We start from the raw sequence: 6667 nt of genomic DNA, 5'->3' as shown, positions 1-6667 counted from the left end.
GTGAACAGCGGCTTCTCTCTCATGATTGTACAGATGGGATGGCTTTAATTCCTGACTGATGCGCCAGATATTTGTCACCGAAAAGATGAATGTACTTGTGATCGTTATCGACTGTCAACTTAATTCGGATTCGATTGTCATCAGCTTTCTGCCCCATCGCGATTAATTAGCCTTTCACCCAGATGCGCCTACCATGTTACGCTGACTAAGTTGCAGCAATCCTTCTCGGGCGAATGTTTGCGATCACAATCATCATAAAGACTTGCGGTGAAGTTTCGCTCGATCGATAATTTCCAATTATCGTAATTCTTGCCTTGCATTAACGCATATTCTATATAAAATTGATGCTTGATGGACGCAATTTAACATGTTTCATCAACACAATCCAACAACATTTAAGAACTTAGCACTCTGATAACATGCATTTCTGCCCGTTATCACATTGGCAGCGGTCTGCGAAGAGGGATTCAGTCCTTGCAGGCAGTCTGGTAAGCTATCATGTGGACAGTTTCTTACCAGCCGCTTAAACCTTGCCCAAGCATCGCTGAGCGATTCTTCATCTTCTTGTTCAAAATTTGTTATTCATTTCCTTCTCCTAGCATTCTCAATTGGTGGGAAATACTTCTTCATAAACATTTCGACCACCTGTTCCCACGAAGTGATCTCTCCCAGTTTGAGAGAATATGCCCATTTTCTTGCTTGATCACAAAAAAAAAAATGGAAACAGAGTTAGTCGAACTTCTTTAGTAGAGATATTCGGGAACACATAAGTGTTGCAGATTTCTGTGAAGCTCCAGAGGTGAGCGTGCGGGTCCTCGCCACGCCTTCCTCCAAACTGCCCAGCAACCTAGATCATCTACAACATTATCGGCTTCATTTCAAACCTCGATCCATCTAACATTGGCCTCATGATTACTATAGAGAAATCATAGAGGTTGGGCGATGCATAGTTCCGAATGGGTCTATTGCTGTCATTCACCAAAAGGATGGGGTTTGCTATTATATTGTTCACATTCACGGCCCTTTCTGCCGGTTGTTCCACCATTCTTGGAGTTCTGTCTTGTTGTTGGCGGTTGTCTCTTAATCTTATTCTGAAGGTCCTCTCAATCTCCGGGTCGTAATTCGCCAGAGATTGAGAGTCTACAAAGAAATCAGAAAAATTACCATTAGCATACTATTTTTCTAAAGTCCCTGGCAACGGCGCCAAAAACTGGATGCATTATTTTATGAAGTGAAATTATGGAGGGAATGCGATGGTGAAAAATGTGTTGAGCACTCAAGTTTTCTCAGTGCAATCCAAGTGTAAACCCCACTGAGTTTCTTGGTAAGTCTAAGGTGGAACTCAGGGACTTGGGAAAACAGGTTGCGGTGGTAATTTTTAGGAAAACTTTGTGGTAACCAAATAAATCAATAGTTGTTAAGGTTATTGTTTGCGATAATGAAAAATAAACAATTGTGGCAGATTTAAGAAAAGTTTGATTGTGTGACAGAATTATCCTTAGATCTGCATAGGTGAGGGCAGCTCAATATCGTTGGCCCAATAAGCCTCCTATTTCAGGGGTAAGATCGGGCGGATAGCTGGGAACATAGGGTGCAAGACGAAATTCACTCCTACCCGTTATAGGGATAGTAGATAGGTTGTTCCCTTTAGTACTGAATCCAGGTCTTGAACAAGGGGCCCCACCCTTTCCTTGGCTCAAGAGGGATTCGGTTTATAGGTTGGACCTTAAACCAATTGTTCATTAAAGGATCAGTGGAACTTAAGGAACAAGATGTAATCTTGGGGGTAAAACGATTTTTATGACCCAATTGAGATTACGAACAACCTGTGAATGATTAACTTACTCATTATGGTTATATCAAATGGACACAAATATATCTATAGTGAGGGGAGTGCAACTACGAGACTTTAGTTGAGTGACCCGTTAGTTAACGAATGTTGATTAGCTCCATCTAAAGAGTTTAGCTAGATAATCTTGGATCGTTGGAGCCCATGATCTATAGGTCCATTAGGTTCCCCTACTAGCTCATATGGAATAAACTTAGAACACTATGATAGAATAATTTGAATTGTTCGAATTAGGTAGTAAGAGAGAAACCGACAAGTATATGTGATAGTGGTCGAGTCTTTTTTAGCTTAGAGATACAGCTTTAATATTTAAATGTGATTTAAATATCAAGAATATGAATACATTCATATTCGGAAGCTCGAAAATGATGGAAATGGTCAAAGTTGTAAAACGTCAAAGAGTTGACTTTTGACTTTGAAAAGTCAAAACTTTGACCGACCTTATATTCAAATGTGATTTGAATTTCGAGAAAATGAATGCGGATTCATGCTCGAGAGGTCAAAATTAGTCAACACGAACAAAATCATAAAAAAGTCAAAATGTTGACTTTTTGGTCAAAGTTTGACTTTGACCAAATGACTATTTTGCCCTTTTACTATAGTTAGTGGGAAAAACCAAACTTCTATTCGATAATTCCACTAACAAAATAGTGGGCTAGATGTTGGCTTATAGTGGAGACATTAAGCCCACTAAGTGAGTGGATTCTAGGTGTTGGGTTTTTGTGAAGATTTTTCATGCAATTGTTGCATGCCTTTTTTCTATAAATTGGGCTCTTCAATTTAGTTAAAAGACTTTTGCCATTTTAGAAAAAATGTGCTCTAAATTTGGGCTGGAAAATCCTATGTTCTTTGAGTGAAATAAAAACCCAAACTCAAATTCATCTTATTTTCCATCTATTTTCTCTCTATCGGTTCTCTTCATCCACCAAGTCCACAACTTGGTTATGAGTCCAGAGGATAGTAGATCAACTCTAGTAGTGGTCCAAAAGAGTTCGGGTTGAGATTCAATGAGGAGAAGTGGCTTTCGGGAGCTTCAATGGTAGCATCTCTACACTTTTAATTCACTGCTTTTCCTTCAATTGCATGCTATTTTCCATTAATTTAGAAGCAATTAGAGTGTAATTAGGTCCCAATTCTGCTGCGTATGTCTCGGATTCCATCATGTGGTATCAGAGCATGCTCGAATTACTCTCAATTGCTTTTGGTGGGTGTTTTTTTCCTATCTATTCAAGTGTTGAATGAAATGGGAACTAAAGTGGATTTATTATGATTTTGGCATTTTTTCTCTTTAAATTTCTTATGAAAATTTGTAATTGATCATTTGTTTATGAGTATTAATGTGTGAAAAAGGGTCTGTAAATTTGTTGGAGTCATTAGAGTTGAAATTAGGCTGTAATTTCTTGATTCCGGGATAGAGAACAACATCAAAATTGAAGAGGAAAAAACTTACAGACCCGAATTAGCATCCAGACCCAAGAATGACTCCCAGACCCGACTCGCAGCCTGGATCCGACCTGGTTTGGAGAAGACTCATGGCCACCAGCTGTCAACAAGTTTTCGACCCATCCAGCAACCCGCTCGTCCGGTCACGCATGCCTGCTTCGCCCGGATTCGATCCCTTCGCCTGCCTCGCTTCGTGCAGCCTCACACGCTCGTTCGCCCGCCTGCCCGAGACCCGATCCGCGACCCACGCCTCTGTTGATCACCCAGCGAGAGTTGACCAACCGGTCCAGATGGTCTGACAGGCCCATTTGACCTGGTTGAGTCGGTTTGACCAGTTCAGCTTTGTTTTTGGTGTTTTCGGGTCGGTTCGAGTGATTTCTGAGCGGTTCAGCTGGTTGCTGAATTTTGTAATAAATTAGTTATTTTTTTAATGCTAAAAATCGGTCCACTTTAGTGTTGTTTACTTACTATGCATGTGATGTATAATGTTGTTTGATTATGTGTGCATATAGTATGCCATATAGTTTTAAAACCCCACCATAGGAAAAACATGTGACATGCATTTGTTATATCTTATAAGTGTTATAAAATATATACTATGCATGCTTAGTTTTAATATAAGTGTTATATTAAAGCATGTTTGATTGAAGGAAGCATGTTATAGATGAATGCTCTAGGGTTATAATGGTTATACTTTATTTTATAATTGTTATAAAATAACCAAGACCTCTAAAATCTATAATAAAGATAAGATGCATGCTCATTTAGAGTTAACCATCGAGCAATCTCAATTTTCATAGAAAACAGGTCGATTTCTTGTAAAACCGAAGTTACAAGAAAACTCACCCGGCAAGATCTTGGCAAAAAGTCAGATAAGATGACTAAGGTTGAAGGTTTTTAAGTTGACGGTTCACGAAACACCTACTACCTCGAGATCGAGCCGGCGTCTGAGTTAGGTTAAACCGGTTTTATGAGCATGCAAGAATGGTGTGAGGTAATAAAAGTTGTTTATCACTAGACATCGTAGGTTAAAAATCCAATATGAAAGATATACTCGGATGAATCACCTAGACTTAGGATATGTTTTAGTTAGCCGAAATGTATCGCTAAGTATTTTATACCCTAACCGTCTAGAACACTTCAGCTCGAGAGAAGTAATGTACTTTTAGCTCTAGCATCCCTAAGAGTTCACACTGTGAGATTCATGCTTGGCTTTAGGCCACCCTGGGAGCGGACTCCATTGGGAGAGTATTTGCATGAGTCAATACCAAGGTGAATAGGGGAAGTTGTTCATAGTAAGTGGGAGAAGGATGTGTGTCAACATATCCTACGGTCTCTTTCATTATGTTGCACTGTGAGATTCCTATAATGTGCCTGCATGTCTGCCCTGGAGCGACCTTACCAATCGGAGGGCTATATTATAGGATTCGGAACTCCACGAACTCTAGAAATAGATAGGGTCTCTCAGGTCCATTTTCATTCTTGTCTTTCCAACTTCGGGAGCATAGTGATTTCGATCTTTGAGGTTTGAAAATGGAGGGTTACACTTACGATAATTACTAAGTGTCAATTGAAGAGCTATCTTAGAAAATCCCTCGACGAATCTCCTATAATAACCTGTTAAACCCAGAAAACTGCGTACTTCGGTTACATTCAGGGGGTTGTTCCCAATTAACTATTGATTCTATCTTTTGGGAATCAATGCTAACTCCATCAGTTGAAACTATATGCCCAAGGAATACGACTTGATTTAACCAAAAATCGCATTTACTAAATTTGGCATATAACTCCTTTTCCCTTAGAATTTGTAACACCATCCTCAGATGTTTTTTGCTTCTCTGCACTACTAGAATACACTAGTATATCGTCTATGAACACTATCACAAACTGATCCAGATAAGAATGGAATATCCTATTCATTAAGTCCATAAGTACCGCAGGAGCATTTGTCAATCCAAATGACATTACTAGGAACTCAAAATGTCCATACCTAGTTCTGAATGCAGTCTTTGGAACATCTGTGCCTTTCACCTTTAACTAGTGATAGCCTGATCTCAAATCTATCTTAGAGAATACCATGGCCTCCTTTAACTGATCAAAGCGATCATTTATACGAGGCAATGGGTACTTATTTTTAATGGTCACCTTATTCAGCTATCTATAGTCTAGTCTTTCTTCTTAACAAACAAGACTGGTTCTCCCCAAGGTGACACACTGGGTCTAATGTACCCCTTATCCACAAGTTCCTGTAACTGAACTTTTAACAACTTCAGTTCCGTTGGTGCCATCCTATATGGTGCCTGGGATATAGGTGCTGTACCCGGAATTAACTCAATAGTAAACTCTATTTCCCTATCAGGTGGTAAACTTGGTAACTCTTCAAGGAATACATCTAAGAATTCTTGTACCATAGGTACATCCTCAGGTTTCAGTTTCTTGTCCCGTGAAACTGCTACATAGGCTAAATAGGCTTCGCATCCTTTACTCAATAGCTTCCTAGCCTTCACTGCTGCTATTAAACTTCCTGGAAGTATTCTTTTACTTCCTACCAGGGTTATTTCTTTTTCACCTAGTTTCTTAAACACTATTTCTCTCTTAAAACAATCCATAATGGCATAATGTTTACTTAGAAAATCCATACCTAGGATAACATCAAACTCTAGTAATTCTAATGGAATCAAGTTAACCCAAAAACTCTGAGTTCCAAGAATTACTTCACAATTTCTGTAATACTCATGTACAACTAGAGTATCTCCTACAGGCGTAGAGATAAACAAATCCTCATTTATACGCTTAGGCATTCTATCTATATGTAATGCACATATGCTAGATATGAATGAGTGCGTAGCACCAGGATCAAATAACGCATAAGTGGATCGATTACATAAAGTTATCATACCAGTTACAACATCTGGAGCCTCTTCCGCTTCCTGGTGTGTCAACTAGAGCCTCTTCTGCTTAGCTATACCGGATCCCTCTCCTCTAGTTCTAGTCGCTCTAGGTTGGTTTACGGTCTGTGTAACTCCTCTTTGCTCACTCTGTGCTCCATGACCTAGTTGAGGACAATCTCTCTTGAAATGCCCCACTTGTTCGCACTGGAAGCACACATTCCTATTAGCATAACATACTCTTATATGAGGTCTTCCATAGTTTACATAAAGTGGTTTGCTCCCTGTCCTAGCTACTGACTCGCTGGCGTGACTTGATACCGATCTACCACTCGGTCCAGCTGCAGGTCTTGACCTCTTTCGACTTGAACTTTGTTGGCTCATTCCTCCAAAGCTCCTTATACCCGATTGTCTAGAGAATGGGGGTCTACATCTCTTACTTCTCGTTCTTCCAAGCATTTTAAACTGTCCTTCACTTGGCTGAAGT

General features: G+C 39.6%; 1 non-coding gene across 1 annotated transcript; it reads left to right on the top strand.

Moving 5' to 3' along the window:
• The first annotated feature begins 490 nt into the window (after nt 1-490).
• Nucleotides 491-597, top strand: LOC150037425 (small nucleolar RNA R71). The gene has a single exon (XR_016528857.1). It is a non-coding gene; the product is annotated as a small nucleolar RNA R71 (small nucleolar RNA).
• The last annotated feature ends 6070 nt before the right edge of the window (nt 598-6667 follow it).

The sequence above is a fragment of the Benincasa hispida genome, chromosome 3 (assembly GCF_027475165.1).
Source record: "Benincasa hispida cultivar pf3 chromosome 3, pf3_genome.v1.1, whole genome shotgun sequence".
Taxonomy (NCBI): Eukaryota; Viridiplantae; Streptophyta; class Magnoliopsida; order Cucurbitales; family Cucurbitaceae; genus Benincasa; species Benincasa hispida.
The sequence above is the reverse complement of the archived record's forward strand: the minus strand, read 5'-3'. Positions and strand labels throughout refer to the sequence as shown.